Source organism: Phyllobates terribilis, unplaced genomic scaffold (assembly GCF_046119375.1).
Source record: "Phyllobates terribilis strain yellow unplaced genomic scaffold, ASM4611937v1 Scaffold_7__3_contigs__length_470593459, whole genome shotgun sequence".
Taxonomy (NCBI): domain Eukaryota; kingdom Metazoa; phylum Chordata; class Amphibia; order Anura; family Dendrobatidae; genus Phyllobates; species Phyllobates terribilis.
Genome location: NW_027362767.1, coordinates 307790209 through 307812199, shown reverse-complemented (window position 1 = coordinate 307812199; position 21991 = coordinate 307790209). Strand labels below are relative to the sequence as shown.

The following is a 21991-nucleotide window of genomic DNA, read 5'->3' as shown; positions in this document are numbered from 1 at the left end:
CTCTGCTCGCTTGCTGATAGCTACGTAGTGAGTAATCGGGATCATGTGTGTGCGAATCCCTGATGTTCCTGACAAAGTGGCGGCAGCGATGGGATATTGTGTGATCTCCCCGTTGTCATCCTTGACACACACGGATGATATCCGTGTGTCATCAGTGTGACACGTACTAGCACCTGGGAATCAGCGTACAGTTAGCGCTGTTACCAAGCGCCGGGTGCTGAACGCTGCCCTCATTATTGTCCCTTGCTCGAGCTGTGATCAGCACGAGCAAGGGACAATGTTAGGAGTAGTAGTCTGTTCCCACAGTGTCCAGAGAGAGGCGGAGAGAGTGAAGTCAGTGCAAATTAGCTGCAGGGCTCGCATGACATAACAATGTGATGCAAGTGCCAACACCGCTGGAACAGCACCGGAATAGACTTCAATGTTACAAAAAATGGATCCATTAAATTTCTATTCTGTTTTCCAAGAAAAAAAAAAGAACACAACAAATTTTTATCATTCAAAAATGGAAACTGAAGAAAAGCTGAGTTGATACAAACTGAACATTATAATAACCCATTCAATCCAATGGGTTCTTGAACTGATTCCATTTTGTTTTTTTTTATGTTTCTAAAACTGAAAAGAAAAGCAGAATGCAAAAATACAAGTCTGAATATTGGCTAATATGGCTGTCCCAATTACAGTCAAAATAACATAATATCATATCCAGCTCTTTACAGACATTAACACCACTCTCCCCATTACGTATCACAATCTAAATTCCTTATCTGCATGTCTTTGAAGTGTGAGAAGAAACCAGAGGAAACCCACACAAACATGAGAAGAACATACAACTTCTTAACAGATGCTGTCCTTGGTGGGATTTGTACTCAGGACACCAGCGCTGCAGGTCTACAGTGCTAACCACTGAGCCACCGTGCTGCTAACAATGGCATAAAGACAAAAAATAGTAGAGAAACCAAGCAAGATTTTTTCTATCTCTTAAAACTATGTGTACACACACATAAAAAATGTGCCTGATTATGAATGGGGAAAAAATGGCCATGTTTATCCTTTGTGGACATTTACTGCCACACATTTGGCAAAATGTTGCATTTACATTTTACAGGACAGAGATCTGTGGCATGTCTACAATATATAAGGTACACAGCTCTTCTGTTAGTACACTCGTGCCTTAAAACTCCCAATCATAAACCTAGATCTGCAGCAAGAATCCTTCAAGGGGTTGTCCAGTACAAGACGTCTGCTCTGACGAAATAGTGAAGGCTGCAGTCAATCAGCGGCCTCTCATTGGCTGCAGCGGTCAAATAACATTACAATGTCATGTGACTGCTGGGATTCACAGCGCCGATATCACACGAGCAATTTTTTGGGGGTTCTATGGGGCTCTTAGGCTGTGTGCCCACTATGCCTTTTTTAAGCGTTTCCGCAGCGGCAGTTCTGCTGCAGAAACGCTTAAAAAATGCATGGTAGAAGGTCTGCAATGTTCCCCAATGATAATCCGCATGTGCTGTGCACATGATGCGGAAATTTCCGCTGCGGATTATCATTGCGGAAAAATACGCAGCACTACCAATTATTTTGCGTGAACGCGGCGTTTTCGCCTCCATTGACTTGCATTGGAACGCATGGAATCCGCATCACTGCATCTGTACATGCAGAGAACATGCGTTTCAATGTGCGGATGGTACCCGGGTCTGGAGAAGAGGAGACTCTCCTCCGGACCCAAATACCATAGTACCTGTAAAAAAAAGAAAAAAATAAATATTATACTTATCTTCTGATGGCCCCGGTCTCCATAGCGATGCATCCTGGCTTGCCGGCAACTCGCGATGGTCTGAAAAGGACCTGCCGTGACGTCATTTAGTCATGTGACGGGTCACGCGACCGCTGACGTCGGCAGGTCCTTTAGTGTACCGCGAGCTGCCAGCAAGCCAGGACGCATCTTATAAAGACTGCAGGGGCCATCAGAAGGTAAGTATAGATTTATTTTTTACCATTTTTTCGATCACACTATATAAATCCATGCTTGTTGCATGGATTTATATAGTGTGACCAAGTTGTCAAGCACTTTCCAAGTGATGCTAAAATCGCTTGGAAAGCATTTGATAACCCGCATGCGGAAATGCATGTGAAGATGCTTCACATCCGCATGTCCCTGGCAGGAAAAACGCATGTACAATCCACATGCGTTTTTTCTGCCAGGAAGATGCAGAAACACTCAGGAAAAAATCCGGAGCATTTCTGCAACGTGGGCTCATAGCCTTAAACAGTTAACAGATGCACCATTTCCAAAGGAGGACTAAGGATGCTTATGGTTGTATAATCCAGTTTTGGCTTTGCTGATGTTGTGGGTTTTTTGTCATATTCATCCATGCCTTCAGGCAGCACAAATGTTTTTATTTTACCATTGATGTCTTATAAGGGCTTATTTTTTTCAAACAAAGTAATATCTGTGAAATGGAGTTTATCACCCCCCAAATATCAATTCAAACTACTTATACAGATCTGCTACTGGCACTTCCCTTTGCCATTTTTCAACACAACACCAGGCCACATGTTGCTCGTACTACTGTGAGCAGCTTCCGTGGTCTAAATTTACTACTTTAGCGTGCAGAGTCTCCGGTCTTGTCTCCCATCGAGCACATCTGGGACGTCATCAGTCAGCAATTGCAAAGAGAGCTGCCAGAAGTGGATCTTCATGATTTGCCCAAGTGCAATCAACGTGGCAGAACATTCCTCCGTCAACCATTAATAACCTCATTGATAGCAGCCGAAGTATGTAAATACGGGCATTTCTACACATGGCACTCATACTCACTACTGAATAAATTGATGCGTTTTGACAATTTTGCTTTATTCTTTTTCATCATTTGCATATCATTAACATGTCTATCCATTCTGTGATTTCCAGAATGTCATGACTTCTACTTGCTGTTGCAATTTCAATGTTGAGGAGAGCATTTATAATGAGGCTGTATTGTGGATGGATGTTGTGGCATCCAGGGCTGTGGAGTCGGTAAGCCAAACCTACGACTCCGACTCCTCAATTTCCCTTACAGCGACTCCGACTCCCACATATATTGCTTATATTTAAGTGAAAAATTTATTGTAGTACAATGTGAACATCAGACATTTAATAATTTTTATTATACAATAATCAAGATATTTAGATAGAATATAATATATATTTATTGGAATACAACTTTAGAACACAAAAAACTGTAATAAATTGTAAATATTTAATACACTATGTAATATCGATTATATATATATTGTGTGTAGGTATATGTATATATACAGTACAGACCAAAAGTTTGGACACACCTCATTTAAAGATTTTTCTGTATTTTCATGACTTTGAAAATTGTACATTCACACTGAAGGCATCAAAACTATGAATTAACACATGTGGAATTATATACTTAACAAAAAAGTGTGAAACAACTGAAAATATGTCTTATATTCTAGGTTCTTCAAAGTAGCCACCTTTTGCTTTGATGACTGCTTTGCACACTCTTGGCATTCTCTTGATGAGCTTCAAGAGGTAGTCACCGGAAATGGTCTTCCAACAATCTTGAAGGAGTTCCCAGAGATGCTTAGCACTTGTTGGCCCTTTTGCCTTCACTCTGCGGTCCAGCTCACCCCAAACCATCTCGATTGGGTTCAGGTCTGGTGACTGGGGAGGCCAGGTCATCTGGCGTAGCACCCCATCACTCTCCCTCTTGGTCAAATAGCCCTTACACAGCCTGGAGGTGTGTTTGGGGTCATTGTCCTGTTGAAAAATAAATGATGGTCCAATGTGTTAATTCATAGTTTTGATGCCTTCAGTGTGAATGTACAATTTTCAAAGTCATGAAAATACAGAAAAATCTTTAAATGAGAAGGTGTGTCCAAACTTTTGGTCTGTACTGTGTATATATATATATATATATATATATATATATATATAATCACTATGTAATAAACTATGTAAGTGGCAAAAAACAGTTTTCAACAAAAACATACTAAATAACATTTGTGCAGTCTATGAATTTGTTCTAAGAAATAGTATTGCCTCCATCAGATCCTCCTTCATAGATAACCTCAAATCTGACCTAATAATTTTAAGGCTAGAGAACAACCTCTCTACACGAACTTGGTTTGGAGGCAAAGCCGCAACCACATGGGCAACATCTCTAACAATTTCCAGGTATAAAGGAATTGCCTCATGCACAGTCAGTTTTGATGAACGGTTGAATTTTTCTATTTCTTTGAGAGCAAGTGAAACATTTTGCTGAAATATGGTCAATCTGCTTGCTATAGGAGACGGAGTGAAATCTTTTTCCTTGCGGCAACTCTTTACCTGCTCTATGTCATCCAAATACTTGTCAAAGTCAAACTCCTCATCTGATGAGGATGAAGATATGGCAGCAGTAGCACTGTCAGGACCCAAGTCCTCTTGCGCCTGGCAGTCCTCCTGTAGGCCACTCATCCTAACTGCTACCTCAGTCAGAGCTTCTTTTCCTTTAGTAAGCTGTTGATCATCAAGCAGTATACGATGACTTGGGTCCACATAAACAGCTGCCAGAAAAAAATTATTTTCCAATAGCTGCGTCTCTCTCCGTTTCATTGAAGCAGAAATGCCATCTGCGATTAAACCTCCTCTTTGGGACAGGCAAAATAGCAAGTTCTTCCACTCCCTTATGAAAATGCCAGGAGCTAAATGCTCAGCTTGTAATTTTTTAGTCACGGTAAATGGGTGATAAAGAAATTCCTTCAATTCAGCCACCTGTATCCATTGACCTTCATTTAGGGTTACCTGAGGGTCCGCCATATCTATAAGAAACGGTTTTAGTTCAAGCAATCGCTCAATCATTAAATAAGTGCTGCCCCACTGAGTGGCTTGATCGACAATTGCCCCTTTCCCAGCACGTCTCTTCAAGATGGAATCAATTTTAGGGGTTCTGGCGGAAATAACCAATTTCCTCACTTTTCCAATCAGATTTCCAGCATGTCCCTCTTGCAGACTATCTCTTATTGCCAGCTGAAGCGTGTGCACAACACAGCGCATGTGATGACTAGGAAAGTGTTTTGAAGCAGCTTCAACAAGATCATCTATTTCTAAAGTATAATTTTGCTGTTCTTCTGTTGTAATATCTGTTTGTTCCTCAGTTACATGAACAGCACTGTGGCCTTCCATCTCAAACATACTGAATCCTAAATTTTCTTCTATCTGTTGTTCATTACTCTCATTCATCAGTTTAATTGTACTTATCATGTTTGAAGCATTGTCTGTTACAATAGCAAGAACCTGTTCTTTTTTGAGTTCGTAATCTTGCAGAACTTTTTCCACTAATGCCTGGAGAAACTGGCTGGTGTGATGAGCTTTAGTATCTTTTACTACCAGTGTCTTGGTAACAATTTCTTTGTTATCACAAGCATATCGAACATTGATGGCAAAATAGTTCACTCTGTGACGTGTGCAGGCATCCATTTTAAGAAACATGATGCGTCTTTTGAGAGTATTTTTAAAAATATTCCCCACAAACTGCATTGATCTACTGCACCCAATTTATTATATACTTGATGGTGGCCCGATTCAAACGCATCGGGTATTCTAGAATAGGTATGCGGCCGACGGGGCGCAATTAGCAGAGCGGCGTTTAAATTTGGCGCCCAAATCGCTGATTGGTCGCGTTCGGCAACCGCGACCAATCAGCAAAGCGGTGTTTAAATTTGGCGGCAATATCAGTGATTGGTCGCGGGCGGCGGCCGCGACCAATCTGCGAACCGTGTTAGTGAGAACTGGAGAGCGTGTTTAAATTTGGCACCAAAATCGCTGATTAGTCGCGACCAATCAGCAGAGCGGTGTTTAAATTAGGCGCCAATACTGCTGATTGGTCGCGGCCTCCGACCGCGACCAATCAGCAGAGCGGGGTTTAAATTTGGCCCCAAAGTCACTGATTAGTCGCGTCTGACGGCCGCGACCAATCAGCGATTTTGGCGCAAAATTTAAACAACGCTCTGTTGATTGGTCGCGGCCGTCAGACGCGACTAATCAGCGACTTTGGGGCCAAATTTAAACCCCGCTCTGCATCGCTCTGCTGATTGGTCGCGGCCGTGACCAATCAGCAGTATTGTCGCCAAATTTAAACACCTCTTTGCTGATTGGTCGCGGTCGCGACTAATCAGCGATTTTGGTGCCAAATTTAAACACGCTCTCCATTCCTCACTAACACGGTTCGCTGATTGGTCGCGGCCACCGCCCGCGACCAACCAGCGATTTTGGCGTCAAATTTAAACACCGCTCTGCTGATTGGTCGAGGCCGGCGACCGCGACCAATCAGCGAGATTGGCTCCAAATTTAAACAACACACTGCTGATTGGTCACGGTCGCCGGCCGTGACCAATCAGCAGAGCGATGCAGAGTGGGGTTTAAATTTGGCCCCAAAGTCGCTGATTAGTCACGTCTGACGGCCGCGACCAATCAACAGAGCGATGCAGAGCGGGGTTTAAATTTGGCGCCAGAATCGCTGACTGGTCGCCGGCCGCGACCAATCAGCAGAGCGGTGCTTAAATTTGGCGCCAAAATCGCTAATTAGTCGCGGCTGACGGCCGCGACCAATCAGCAGAGCGGTGTTTAAATTTTGTGCCAATACTGCTGATTGGTCGCGGACGCTGGCCGAGATCAATCAGCAGAGCGTTGTTTAAATTTGGCGCCAAGCTCGCTGATTGGTCGCGGCTGGCGTCCGCGACCAATTAGCACAGCAGTGTTTAAATGTGGCGGCAAGATCGGTGATTGGTCGCGGCCACTATTTAAATGTGGCGCCCAAATCGGTGATTGGTCGCGGGCAGCGGCCGCGACCAATCAGCAGAGCGGTGTTTAACTTTAGCGCCAAGATCACTGATTGGTCGAGCTCTCCGCACGCGACCAATCAGCGAATCGTATTGGTGAGGAGCGGGGAGCGGAATCGTATTAGTGAGGACCGGGGAGCGCCGCTGCCTGTGCGGATACTTCCGCTTCGAGAACCCGGGACATGAGCGACTGCTCGCAGCAGAAGTATCCCGACCCGCAGCGCCGCTCCCCGGTCCTCCCTTCACACCCTAGCCGCTGATGTCCCCTCAGTATCCGCATGGTGTTACAAAGGTCCGGACATTTGTGTTAAAAATCGCTGATTGGTCGCTGGCGCTGCCCGCGACCAATCGCCGATTTGGGCGCCAAATTTAAATATCGGCCGTGACCAATCAGTACAGCGGTGTTTAAATGTGGAGCCAAGATCGGTGATTGGTCGCGGCCGATATTTAAATTTGGCGCCCAAATCGGTGATTGGTCGCGGGCAGCGCCAGCGACCAATCAGCGATTTTTAACACAAATGTCCGGACCTTTGTAACACCATGCGAATACTGTGGGGACATCAGCGGTTAGGGTGTGAAGGGAGGACCGGGGAGCGGCGCTGCGGGTCGGGATACTTCTGCTCCGAGCGCCCGCTCATGTCCCGGGTTCTCGGAGCGGAAGTATCCGCACAGGCAGCGCCGCTGACATCCATGCGGCTAGGGTGTGAAGGGAGGACCGGGGAGCGGCGCTGACATCCAATTGGTCGCGGCCGCTATTTAAATCTGCCGCACAAATCGGTGATTGGTCGCTGTCTTGGCCCGCGACCAATCACTGATCTTGGCGCCAAAGTTAAACACTATTTTGATGATTGGTCGCGGACGCTGACTGCGACCAATCACCGATTTGGGCGCCAAATTTAAATATCGGCCGCGACCAATCACCGATCTTGGCTCCACATTTAAACACCGCTGTGCTGATTGGTTGCGGCCGATATTTAAATTTGGCGCCCAAATCGGTGATTGGTCGCGGTCAGCGCCAGCGACCAATCAGCGATTTTTAACACAAATGTCGGGACCTTTGTAACACCATGCGGATACTGTGGGGACATCAGCGGCTAGGGAGTGAAGGGAAGACCGGGGAGCGGCGCTGCGGGTCGGGATACTTCTGCTGCGAGCGCCCGCTCCTGTCCCTGGTTCTCGCAGCAGAAGTATCCGCACAGGCAGCGGCGCTCCCCGGTCCTCCCTTCCGCATGGAGGTCAGCGGCGCCGGCGGTCCTTCCGCTGCTACCGGCCGGGAGATGAGTGCCTCTCGCCGCTCATCTCCCGGCTGCATCTCCGTCCCGCAGATGGGTCCGGCGGTCGGGTTCCTTCTGCTGGTACCGGCCGGGAGATGAGCGCCTCGCACCGGTCATCTCCCGGCTGCTTCGCCGCTCAGCTCCGTCCCGCAGATGAGCCGCTAACGGCCGCCATCTTTTTTCAGAAATCCCGCGGCGCTGATTGGCTGCTGCCGGACCAATGAGCGACGCGGGATTTCCTGAACAGACAGACACACAGACAGACAGAAAGACAGACAGACGGGATAAGACGATTATATATATAGATTTTAGGAGTTGGAGTCGGTCCATTTTATTCCGACTCCACCAAAATGAGCACCGACTCCGACTCCACAGCCCTGGAGGCATCCATCTAGACCAGTGTTTCCCAAACTCGAGTCCTCAGGGCCCCCAACACGTCATGTTTTCAGGATTTCCTTAGTATTGCACAGGTGACAGAATTATTATTAAAGGCATCAGAAATTGACGCCGGTTCTCTCACCTGTGCAATACTAAGGAAATTATGAAAACATGGTGTGTTGGGGGTTGTAAGGATGGAATTTGGGAAACACTGATCTAGATCATTGACACTGACAGACATATACCTCATTAATGTATTCACCTGACAGCTGAAAATACATGGTGGTTTCATTCCCCATTTACATATCCAAGTTTTGTATATGCGCTCTATCCATTTTTTTTTTTTTTTGCAGACAGGACACATACTAATTAGTCTATGGTCCTTTTCATATGTCTTTTAAAAAAAGGAGACATGCCCTATTTTGATCCGAGTTATGAATCACATTTGCTTATTCACCTGAACGGCATAGAAAAAAATTTGAATTTAGACAGGTAAATTTATTCCTTTTTATGTACTAAAAAAATAACTGACTTGTGAATCAAACATTAGCCTTAAGCCACGGCCCCACTATCAGTATTTTTTCTCAGGAGTGGTCGCCAAAACCAGATGAGGAACAATCAGAGAAAAGGTATAATAGAAACAAGTCACCAATTCTGCATTTATCACCCACTCCTGGTTTTGGCTCCCACTCCTGAGAAAAAATGCTGACCAAATACTGATACTGGGGCTGTGGCCTTAGGCTGCATATACACTGGCCGATTGCGGACGTTAAACAACCGCCGATCGGCCATACAGAAGCTGATCTGCGGTTGCTTAATAAGCTGTTTAGACTGGTGGATTCCACAGAATTTTCTGTTCTCAGCACAGTCCTGTTTACACAAAATAATGTGCTAATGAGGACAGTGATTTTTTAGCAAGCTTAAAAATCATTACTCCTGATGAACAAGCATGTGGTGGGCATTTGCTGGCCTGTTTAGATAATCGTATCAGTCAGTGTATATGCACCCTAAAGGGTCTGCAAGATAATTGTGAACGAGCGTTATTAAAAACCCTAATTTCACAATTTTCTTGCCACGGAAACAAGCTGCCGATCACCTAATAAACGAGCAAAACGCTTGTTTATCGGGTGAAATAATCTCTCATGCAGAAGAAAAGATCACTGCTCTTGTCGGTGTATTGTCCTGTGTAAACTGCTGAGAACCATGTCCGTCTATGCCCTCTGAGTGATCTAGTGTAGATCGTTCAGAGCGTATCTTTTACTTTGGTCTGGAAACATGCATTTAAAAGGCCACTGATAAGTGAAAGTTTACTGATCTGCAGTCGTATCGTGCAGCCGGTCGGTCATTCCACGTAAATGGGCATTTAGATGTGATGTTCTGACCATGTTAGCTGTACTCACACACAGATGCTATTCTGCTGTAACTGTGATTGCTTTCAATTTTTTAATGCCTGCTGCTTGCCCTGTCACATTTTTTTTTTGCAATTATTTCCACTAGACTTTCTGATACAGCACCATCATATTCCACAACACTTTACAGGCATCATTGCTGTCACCATCAGGTTTCACAATACATATTACCTATCAGTATGTATTTGGAGTGTAGGAGGAAACAAAGAGGAAACCCACTCAAGCACAGGGAGAACCTACAAACTCCTTGCAGATGTTGTCCTTGGTGGGAATTGAATCCAGGACCCCAGTCCAAAGCAACACTGCTAACCACTGAAACATTATGCTACCCTTAAACACAATGGGAAATATTCTGAAATTACGTGTTTATTTTATATAGAACGTGTGAGGATAACCTTAGTGGTTTCATCCGTGTTCTATCTTGTATGTGTGCTCAATAACAGGCTGAATGATTCTGGGATGTACATTTTACTGTTGACAACTTAGTGGCAAAAATCACATCTATATATTAACCAGAATCTGGCATGTTCCTAGGAAATGAGGGCAAGGTATTGCCTTTATAAAGTGTACGTTACAGTAATTAGAAAGTAAACACAGGTACAGCAGCCATGTACAAATATTAAAAATTCATGGATGACCTTTTAAAGGCAGTGCGCTTGCTTAATTGTCTAAAAATATAAAGGTTATGTTGGTGTGCTGACAATGATGTAAGTGAGGATGCAGTAATTAAAGTAAGTACCTTTTATTTAGGTTCAAAATCGCAAACCGTTTTTTCCGCTCCAGACCGTAGTCTTCATCAGGCGATGCTTAATTCTCTTGTTATTTTTCATTCTGTGTGTTCGTTGAGACCTCTGTTATGCTATTTTCGCCAGAATGTTTTGAGGAATTTGCAATGGAGCTTTCAGTGCAAATGTGAACAATGTTTTGTATTACAAACATACATATAGAGTCATGGCCGAAAGTGTGGTCACCTTTGAAATTCTTCCAGAAAATGAAGTATTTCGCGCAGAATATTATTGCAATTACACGTATTTTGTTATACCCATGTTTATTTCCTTTGTGTTTATTGGAACAACACAAAAAACAGAGAAAAAAAGTCAAATTGGACACAATCTCACGCAAAGCCCCAATAATAGGCCAGACAAAATTTTTGGCAGACTCAGCTTAATATTTGGTTGCACACCATTTGGAATAAATAACTGCAATAGGAAGCAATTGATTGCAGTTATTTATTCCAAAGGATGTGCAACCAATTATATCCAATTTGCCTTTTTTTCTCAGTGTTTTTTTTCTGTTGTTCCAGTTCACACAAAGGAAATAAACGTGTAATTGCAATAATTTTCTAGGAGAAATGCTTTATTTTCTTGAACAATTTCTGCCATGACTGTACTATATGATCAACAGTATAGGAATACACCTATTAATCACTGAATTCAGAATTTTCATTCAGTCCCATGGCCACCGGTATATAAAATCAAGCAACTAGCCATGCAGTTTGACTTTATAAATATGCGTGGAAACAATGGCTCATTCTAAAGCGTTCACTGAATTTCAGCTTGGTACTGTAATAGGATGCCATTGTTGTACCAAGTCAGTTCATAAAATGTCTTCCTCCCTAAATATTCAACATTTAACTGTGGTGATATTATTGAAAATCGGAAGCATTCAGGAACCACAGCAACTCAGCTGAAGTGGCCAATGATGTAAAATTAGAGACAGCACATAGTGCATAAAAGTCGCTGACCCTATGATGACTCAATAATTGAAGAATAACAAACCTCCTCTGGCATTAACATCAGCACAAGAACTATGCAACAACAACTTCATGGCATGGGTTTCCATAGCCAAGCAGCTGCTTGCAAGCCTTACATCACCAAACACAATTCCAAGTGTTAGATGTAGTATAAAGTACGTCGCCACCCGACTCTGGAGGAGTGAAACATGTTCTGTGAAGAGATGAATCATACTTTTCAATCTGGCAGCATGAAGGACGAATCAGGGTTCAGCAAGTGCCAGGAGAATGTTTCCTCTATTGTACCAACTGTTAAGTTTAGTGAAACATCAATAATGATAGGGACATATATTGTATCTGTCCCACAGCTCCCTCACTCACCCCTCAGTGGTTGCTCACTTTTGCTGGAAAGCACCATCATGAGACTCCCATACAGTGTCATGGTGGATACATCACTACACACACAGTTTTTCCTTTGTATTATTCCTCTCACTTCATCTAGTGTGTGCTTTCCTTGCACTCTCTTGCAGTCAGTAAAGTTACAGACAATAATTTTCCAGGTGACAACAATGGCTCCACAAATGCTCCGTGTTCTATATAGCAATGAGTACAATAATGTAATCTGATGCCCAGCACCACCCCTTTTTATCAAAGTCACAAGTTAATAAGAATATTTTTTCTGCGTGGAGTCTACAATGTGCTTTCCCTCACTCCCTGTACACATCCCCAGTCACTGTAAACTTGCTGAGAAACAAAGGCCTAGCTCTTCCCACCCATAACATCACCAATCAGAGTACACTGCAGAACTGTTGGCTGAACTGTTCAAAGCACAGACAGGAAATCTCTACTTTGAACAGACTTTAGAAGGAAGTATGGAGATAGAAGTCAATCAGTACAAATGACAGTTCAGGAAAAGAGCAAAATTTCAATGGTAAGTAAATTCTGATGTTTCTTTGTAGGCTTTAAAATGCTTTAATAATCTTTGTACCTGTAAAACTCTGTTACAATACTGGTGTAGTACTGTTGGAAACCAGTGGCCGAAGGAGCACGAGCAGGAACAGCAAGCGGTACTAGAAGTTCTTGGAGTTAGCATAGGGAGTTGTAGGAAACGATCCATAGATAGGTAAGAATGTTCAGGAGCTGAAGACTGGAACTAGGCTAACAGCTAGACACAATACTCAAGCAATGAGGGAGAGATTCATGTGGCTTTAAGTAGGCCCAAACAGGAAACAAGATGGCTCCCACAGGTTCAGAATCTGCCATCTTAATAAAGGGCAATTTCAGAGCACAACAGCAGCCTCCAGTGGTAAGGAGTGGGATTGCAGCACAATTATTAAGGTGAACAATAGCATTCACTAGTGGTCAAACTGTAGAAGGACAAAAGGAATTCTGACAAACCCTTTTGATGCGTCAGCATACCAAGACATTTTGGACAACTACTGTATATGCTTCCAACTCTGTGGTAATAGTTTAAGAAAGGTCCCTTTCTGTTCCAACTGCACCACATCAAACAAAGCAAAGGTGCACTGAGGCACTGCTAGGGAAGTAGAAGTTTGGAAGAACCTGATTGACCTGCAAAGAGCCCAGACCTGAACTCCATCAAACATTTTTTGGAGCAAGTAAAATCAGGTAAAATGGAGATTCCAAGCCAAGCCCTCTCATCCAACATCATTTCCTAACCTTACAAATGTTCTTCTGGATAAATTAGCAAAAAATCCCACAGTTGCACTCTTATGATCTTTAAAAAAACTTTTGTAGAGTTGGAACTGTTATAGCTGCAAAGTGAGGACCAACTCTTTATTAATGAATAGGGATACTATTATCTACAGTTTATAACCAGGTGCATCAGCACCTATTAACCTGGAAGAGAAGTCAATGCCGGCGTATGCGCAGTACAGACCTTTACCCGAAGCCCTGCACAGTACAAGTCTGTGCTTCAATTGTGCAGGTACAAAATTTGTGGCGATCTGTGGACTCAACATAAGTTAATGGAGTAAACTGAAGTCACCAAGTGTAGCGCAATGGCCTGCGCCTCTGCATGCTGTCCCCTTCTCCCTCCATACAGGAATGTTGGCTTACTCACCGCCCTTGGCCCCATGGCATGGTCCATGCTTCCTGCTCTGTACTGATTTCCGGCAGCTCGCCTAGTACGTGCGCACACTCCCCTGCTCTTTTAGGGGCATATGGTAAATGCCCTCAGCCTGTTGCTGAGAGGCATTTAGTATAATGATCTCACCTGCTGGATGTCTCTCAGCCTTTTGCTAGCAGTCATCCTGTATAAAAGACTCCTTCTCCCTTAGGGAGTCACCGAAGCAACAGCTTTCATTAGTATGTAGTGAGCTGTTAGGTCATCTGGTCCACTGATCAAACGAAGGACTCGAACCTGGTGGAACAGGGCCTTCTTAACGAAGTACATAGAGAAGGCCCTGATCCCCAGGGGTTTGCGGATACAAACCTTTCCCTCATTTAAAATTGAGGATGAGACGTTCAAAGACAGGTGGGAGGCCTTGGCGGACACCTGCTCTTTGGGCTTTTTGAATCTTTTGAAAGAAAAGGATGATACGTCCCTCCTTGATCTGGAGTCAGAGATTGACAGCTCAGGAGGGACCTTTCTAGTGATGAGACCAGGAAGCTCAATGAGGAGGTGGATGCTGAGTGCCAAAAACCTGTCAAAGAAATTAAAAATACACTAAAACCAAAAAATTTAAGCGTGATTCTCAGGGTAGACTCACCCAGAGTATTTATAGGTGGAGATCACCAATGGAAAATGTGAGACCAAGATCCAGAAATAATTCACATCAGCGCTCGAGATCCACCTCGATCGCTTCTGGGACCTCCAGTGAGGATCAGACACCAACCACTAATGTTAACCTCCAGGGATGTTCTTCCTCACAAGTAGTTGAACGTATCCAGACCAGACCCGACAGTAGGAGAAAGCGCAGGACTCCATATCAGGTTTGTGATTCCCAGGAAGGGCTCCGTGTCGTGAATTTAACTACACATGTTCTGACCGGGACACAGATGGAGGTCCTTGGTATGGGCCTATCATTTGCACCCATGAATGCTTTTGATTACTTTACGGCCCTCAAGGACCTCCATCTGTTTGCCCGGAATCTAATTCTAAAAAACTTCATTTCAGGTCGGCTGGTGAGGGGAGTCCCATGACAGCAGCGGAGAGGGAGGCCTTACAAGACCTAGAAGACCTCTTGTTAGAGCCAACAACTCCCTCTACAGGTGGGTTACCACAGGTTAGGATTCCCAAATCAACGAGATTCCCTCCCTTGTCTATCAGTCCGGCAGTGGAGATTTTTGTAAATTTGGTTACAGAGGACTTTAGAAAAATCTCCACACGGAGGAAATTTGACAATTTAACCTCTGCCCAACGCCAAGTTATAAATGATTTACAATCACTTAAAGACACCGTCATCAAACCTTCTGACAAGGGAGGGAATATCGTCCTGTGGCCCCACCAGAAATATGAGAGGGAGGCACTACGCCAACTTAGAAATAGGGATACCTATTCAAGGTTGTCATATAATCCAACTGCCTCCTACTCCACTGCTCTACAGGGAATCCTGGCCCGGGCCTGCGAGCGGGGTATTATTGATAAGAGGACTGTGGAGGCTTTAACCGTACGGTTCCCTAAAACGGCTACCTTCTACCTGCTCCCTAAAATTCATAAGGACACCGCCAACCCTCCGGGACGTCCGATCGTGTCGGGTCTGGGGTGTCTCTGTGGCCCAATCTCTCAATATGTGGACAGTCATCTGAGACCACTCGTTGAGACCCTTCCGTCCTACATTAAGGACACGACCGACGTCCTCACTAGGGTTGACGGTGTCTTTTTTGGAGCCAGGTATGATCATGGTCACGGCCGATGTAGAGAGCCTATACACTTGCATCAGTCACGACCTGGGCCTGGCTGCAGTTCGTTTGTTCCTTGGGACCTCCGAGCTAGACAGCCCTTCCCGCGAGTTTATCCTCGAGCTCCTCCACTTTATCCTTCATCATAATTTCTTTTTATTTAACCCTCCGTCACATACAATAGGCCTGACAGGCACATCTCTTTTACTTTCATTTCTCCTTCCTCACCAGATTGTGAGGAAATCCCCTCCCTCCAGGTAGTCTCCTGTCTCTAGCAGCTCTGTGAAACCTCATACCACAGTTGGATTGCAGAGCTTCAGGAGGACAGATATAACTGCGCTAATCTCTCAGGCTCATTGTATGTGAACACGTCACACTCAATAAGGTTGGTTTTTTATGTTTTTATTCATCACAATTGTTTATTTAGCTTGTTTTATGAATGTATAGCACAAAGTGTGAGGATATTTCATAGAAATAAAGCAGATTAAAAAAGAAAGTGTGCTGCTCAGGCATATACAGTAGTTCCCTAACACATATTCCTTCTCTTGCTTCAGATTATCTGCTGAAATGGAGAGGAAAATGTACAATTTATCAAAAAACCTTGATGTTGAGGAAGTAACAAACATGCTGTTAGATGATGCAGACCCCACACTGAATGAGGATTTAGGAGAGGAAAGTGAGATTGATTCTCATGATGAGGTGGAAGTATGTGAAGTGGATTCTGAAACAGAGCAAGATGGTGACAGTGATGAGGATGAAGATGTAGAATCTTATTATATGGGAAAAGATAAAAAAAAACAATGGAACAAGAAGCCACTCCAGAAAAAACGTAGGGAACCTCAAAACATTATTACTCACCTTCCTGCAGTTATAGGAACTGCAAGTAATGCAAAAACTGCAGTTGAATGCTGGAATAGTTTATTCACAGATGACATTCTGGACTCTATTGTCACATATACCAACCAATATATAGACATTATAAAGGACAAGTTCATCTGCAACAGAACCATCAAGGCCACAGATGAAATAGAACTGCGTGCTTTTTTTGGATTATTATACCTTGCAGGAGCTTATAGGGCAAATAGACAAAGTTTGGAGGAACTTTGGAGTAAAGATGGGGATGGAGTTGAAAAATTTGGCCTTGTTATGTCCATAAACAGATTCAAGCTTCTAATTCGTTGCCTTCGGTTTGACGACAGAACTACCCGAACCGAACGTAAAACACATGACCGACTTGCTCCAATTCATGATATATATATTCCAAAAATTTGTTGAAAACTGTAAAAAAAGCTATTGCCCTGGGGAGAATCTCACTATTGACAAAATGCTCCCTGGTTTTCATGGTAAATGTGCCTTTCGTCAATATATTCCATCAAAGCCTAACAAATATGGAATAAAAATGTATGCCCTTGTTGATGCCAGTAAGACCTACACTTACAACCTGGAAGTTTATGCAGGAAAACAACCAGAAGGTCCTTACTGTGTAAGCAACAAACCCAGTGATGTTGTAAAAAGACTGGCTGAGCCCTTATTTGGATCGGGTCGCAATATAACAGCTGACAATTGGTTTTAAAATTGTGATCTGATTGATTATCTGAAAATGCAGAAGCTTTCATATGTTGGAACTGTAAGAAAAAATAAAAAAGAATTGCCTACACAGTTTGTAAGTGTGAAAGGGAGACAACAGTACAGCAGTATGTTTGCATTCCATAATGGAAAGGTTTTGGTTTCCTATGTACCACAAGCAAAAAAAATTGTAGATCCTGGGACTGAGGCACAAAAAAAACCGGAGATGATTACATTTTATAATGCAACCAAAGGGGGTGTTGATACAGCTGATCAGATGTGCTCAACTTTCAACGTCAGCAGAAACACCAAACGCTGGCCAATGGTCATATTTTTTGCCATGTTGAATTTGGGTGGTATAAATTCACAAGTCATTTACCTTGAAAACAAGCTTGAACCACTCCGTAGAAGTATGAAAACAATCGGTATCCCCTCTCGCCTTCAAGTTCAGCTCAAAAGATTCCGCCCAGAAGATGATAGTGAAAATTCACCACCTGCACCACCTCCCAAAAGAAGGAGATGCACCACCTGCACCACGGAAAGCGGAATCAGAAGGCTTTCTAATTATGAATGTCACAAATGTCATAATGCAATCTGCCTGACACATGCAAAAATGATGTGTAATTCTTGCTCTTTGCTCTGCAAGTGTAATTTTTCTGGGGAAACTTCAGGATCTAATTCTGATTTAATATGTGTTTAATAGTACTTAAGGTACCTTAAAATTAAGTGTAACGGGTCTGGGAGGCGGAACCTCTGAGCTACTATACAAGGGGGCAGTCCTTGTAAGGGAGCGGGTGGCGACCAGGGAAGACGGGCAGGAGGTCACAGCAGGTGACCGGGACAGTCTCTGAGTGAACGGGCTGGAGGTCAAGGCAAGTGACCGGGGCAGTCTCTGGATGAACGGGCTGATGGTCACGGCAAGTGACCGGGGCAGTCTCTGAATGAACGGGCAGATGGTCACGGCAAGTGACCGGGGCAGTCTCTGGATGAACGGGCAGATGGTCACGGCAAGTGACCGGGGCAGTCTCTAGATAAAGGGTTGGTACGACCTGTGGCGGCTGATGATGGACGTGAGCTCCCAGGTGAGCAGGCGAGAGTCTCTGGATGAACGGGTGGTCACAGCATGTGACGGCGGAGCCTCCAGGAAGACCAACAGACAGGCGGCAAATGAGCGCTCCCAGGTGAGCGGGCAGAAGTCTCTGGACAGGCGGGTGGTCACAGCACGTGACGGCAGAGCCTCCAGGTAGGCTAGCAGACAGGCAGCAGATGAGCGCTCCCAGGTGAGCGAGCAGGAGTCACTGGACAGGCAGGTGCTCACAGCACGTGACGGCGGAGTCTCCAGGTAGACTAGCAGGCAGGTAGCAGGTGTGTGCTCCCAGGTAAGCGGGCAAGCTGGTCCATAGACAGACTGACAGGAGTTGGAAGGCAGACCGTCGGACCTCGGGCAAGCAGGCAGGTGGCTGATGTGCGCTCCCAGGTGAGCGGGCAGGCTGGTCCTCAGACAGACTGACAGGAGTAGTAAGGCAGACCGTCGGACCTCAGACTAGCAGGCAGGTAGCAGATAATCAGGCAGGAATCTGGCAGGTAACTGGCAGGTAGCTGGCAACGGGACCTGAGGGCTGAAGCAGAGTAGTGAACAGTGCAACAACATTGCTCGGGCACCTCCATTTTGGAGGAGGTGCCTTTTATATGGGAGGTCCTCCGGCAATTGGCCGGGGACACCTTAGGACGGCGCGCGCGGCCCCTTTAAGAGGGAGGGAGAGCGCGCGCGCGCGCCCTAAGCACAGTGGCCGGGAAGGAGCGAGCGCTGCCAGCAGAGCGGGAGGAGGACGCCGGGCACGGAGCAGAGAGGTGAGGGGAACAGCGTCCCTGCCTAGCAGAGGGCAGGGACGCCGGCGCTACAGTACCCCCCCCTTTAGGCCCCCCCTTTTTTAGGCCAGACAGAAATTTAGCTAGGATAAGAGGGGCATGGATGTTCTCCCGGGGCTCCCACGTTCTCTCCTCAGGACCAAACCCCCTCCAATCTACTAGAAAAAAGGTCTTTCCTCTTACCCTTTTGGTGGCAAGAATGTTCTCTACCTCAAACTCATCCTCAGCAGAAACCGGAGCAGGAGGCGTACCTGTAGACTTGGAAAAAGAGTTAAGCACCACAGGTTTGAGGAGAGATACATGGAAGGAGTTAGGGATCCGTAAGTTGGCCGGGAGTTTTAATTTATAGGCCACCGGGTTGATCTGACTGATGACCTCCAGAGGACCGATGAACCGAGGCCCTAACTTGTAAGAAGGTATCTTGAGTCGGACATATTTATATGAGAGCCAGACTTTATCTCCAGGACGAAATTGTGGAGGATCCAGGCGTTTTTTGTCAGCGTGTCTTTTCATCCGTTCGGACGACTGAAGGAGTGCGGATCGGGTACTCTCCCAAATGGAGGAAAATTTGCTAACGAGAGATTCCGCAGCCGGGTTGTCCACAGAGGTGGAGACAGGAAAAGGAATCCGAGGATGCTGACCGAAGACTACAAAAAACGGGGATTTGGAGGAGGATTCGCTCTCGTGATTGTTATAGGAGAACTCGGCCCAAGGTAGGAGATCCACCCAGTCAGAATGATGGGCATTAACGAAGTGCCGGAGGTAACTGGTCAGGTTCTGATTGATCCGCTCCACTTGACCATTGGACTGTGGGTGGTAAGCGGAAGAGAAGTCCAGGGTGACGTCTAGCAGTTTACAAGTGGCTCTCCAGAAACGTGAGGTGAACTGTACCCCACGATCCGACACGATGTGGAGGGGCAGGCCATGAAGACGGAAGATGTGGCGGATAAAGTCTTTAGCCAGCTCGGGTGCAGACGGGAGGCCAGGCAGGGGAATAAAGTGAGCCATCTTGGAAAAGCGGTCAGCGACCACCCAAATGACCGTACAACCGGCAGAGACGGGGAGATCAGTTATGAAGTCCATAGCAATATGCTGCCAGGGGGCAGCAGGCACAGGAAGCGGAAGAAGGCGACCGGCTGGCAGGTGTCTCGGGACTTTGTTGCGGGCGCAGGACACACAGGCAGAAACAAAGTCTATTACGTCCTTGTGCAGGGTAGGCCACCAGTAGTGCCGGGCAATAAGCTGGAGGGTCTTTTTCTGACCGGCGTGGCCAGCTAGTTTAGACGAGTGACCCCAGTGTAGGATCTTCTCCCGATCAGGTACTGATACGAACGTCTTACCGGGAGGGAGACGATTTAGACTCACGGGAGCCACCTGCATTACTCTGGCGGGATCGATGATATGTTTAGGTTCTTCCTCGAGATCGGACACCAGAAAGGATCGGGACAAGGCATCTGCTTTGACGTTTTTGTCAGCCGGGCGAAAATGAAGAACAAAATCAAAGCGAGCAAAAAACAAGGACCACCGGGCTTGGCGCGGGTTAAGTCTCTGGGCATGCTGGAGGTAAGCCAAGTTCTTGTGGTCAGTGTAAATTATTACCGGGTGAAGAGCCCCCTCGAGTAGGTAACGCCACTCCTCCAATGCCAGTTTGATGGCCAATAACTCTCGGTCTCCTATGGAATAGTTGCGCTCAGAAGAGGAGAAGAGTTTGGAGAAGAAGCCACAAGTTACCATTCTCCCGGAAGATGATTTTTGAGTAAGTACCGCTCCGGCTCCAGAGGAGGAGGCGTCAACTTCCAGGAAGAACTGCTTGTTGCCGTCCGGGCGATGCAGCACCGGGGCGGAAGAGAAGGCCTGTTTTAGGGAAAGAAAGGCCTCCTCTGCTTCGGGCGGCCACTCTTTGGGATTAGTACCCTTACGGGGGAGCGCGGAAATTGGGGCAGTCCGGGAAGAGAAGTGTGGTATGAAGAGGCGGTAGTAGTTGGCGAAGCCCAGGAATCGCTGAATGGCCTTCAACCCCTCCGGTCGAGGCCATTTCTCGATGGCAGACAGTTTCTCTGGATCCATTCGCAGGCCGGTCTGAGAAATAATGTAGCCCAAAAACGGAAGCGAGGTCTGCTCAAAGAGGCACTTCTCGTATTTAGCGAAGAGGTGATTCTGCCTGAGCCTGAGCAGGACCTGACGAACGTCCCTCCGGTGAGTCTGGAGATCCGGAGAGAAGACCAAGATGTCGTCCAGGTACACCACTACGCAGGAGTAGAGAAGGTCCCGGAAGATGTCATTGACCAACTCTTGAAAGACGGCAGGAGCGTTACAGAGACCAAAGGGCATTACCAGATATTCATAGTGGCCGTCCCGGGTGTTGAATGCCGTCTTCCATTCATCCCCCTGACGGATACGAACCAGGTTGTACGCCCCACGGAGGTCCAGTTTGGTGAAGATTCTAGCCCCCCTCAGGCGATCAAATAACTCCGGAATGAGCGGAAGGGGGTACTTATTCTTCACCGTGATCTGGTTAAGGCCTCTATAGTCTATACAGGGACGGAGAGAGCCGTCCTTCTTTTTGACGAAAAAGAAGCCTGCTCCCGCCGGAGAGGTAGATTTCCGGATGAATCCCCTGGCCAGATTCTCCTCAATATATTCGACATCGACCGGGTCTCAGCAGCGGATAAAGGATAAATACGCCCACGGGGAGGAGTAGTACCAGGTAACAGGTCGATAGGGCAGTCGTATGGTCTATGAGGAGGTAGTGTCTCTGCTTCCATTTTTATTAAAGACATCAGCATAAGACCAATAAGGAATCGGAAGTCCAGGTAGATTAGCTGGGGTAGGAGAAGGACGGACGGGATGGACGGGAACCAGACAGGTCTTATGGCAGTCCTGTCCCCAGCGAAGGACTTCTCCGGTCTGCCAGTCAAGCACGGGTGCATGTCTCTGGAGCCAAGGTAGGCCTAGCAAGAGGGCGTGAGAGAGTCCAGGCAGAACATGAAAGGAGATGCTCTCAGAATGCAGCATTCCCACTTGCAGAGTTACGGATTCGGTGATGAGTTGGATGGGACGTG

General features: G+C 45.9%; 1 long non-coding RNA gene across 2 annotated transcripts in view; it reads left to right on the top strand.

Annotated features, from left to right (window-relative positions):
- Nucleotides 1-17594, top strand: part of LOC141153196 (uncharacterized) — a 32198-nt gene extending 14604 nt beyond the window's left edge. The window contains exons 2-4 of one of the 2 annotated variants that reach the window (XR_012247256.1): nucleotides 14770-14864; nucleotides 15726-15879; nucleotides 16049-17594. This is a non-coding gene — a long non-coding RNA (uncharacterized lncRNA). The remainder of the gene's footprint in view (nucleotides 1-14769; nucleotides 14865-15725; nucleotides 15880-16048) is intronic. The other variant, XR_012247255.1, reaches the window with a different exon arrangement.
- The last annotated feature ends 4397 nt before the right edge of the window (nucleotides 17595-21991 follow it).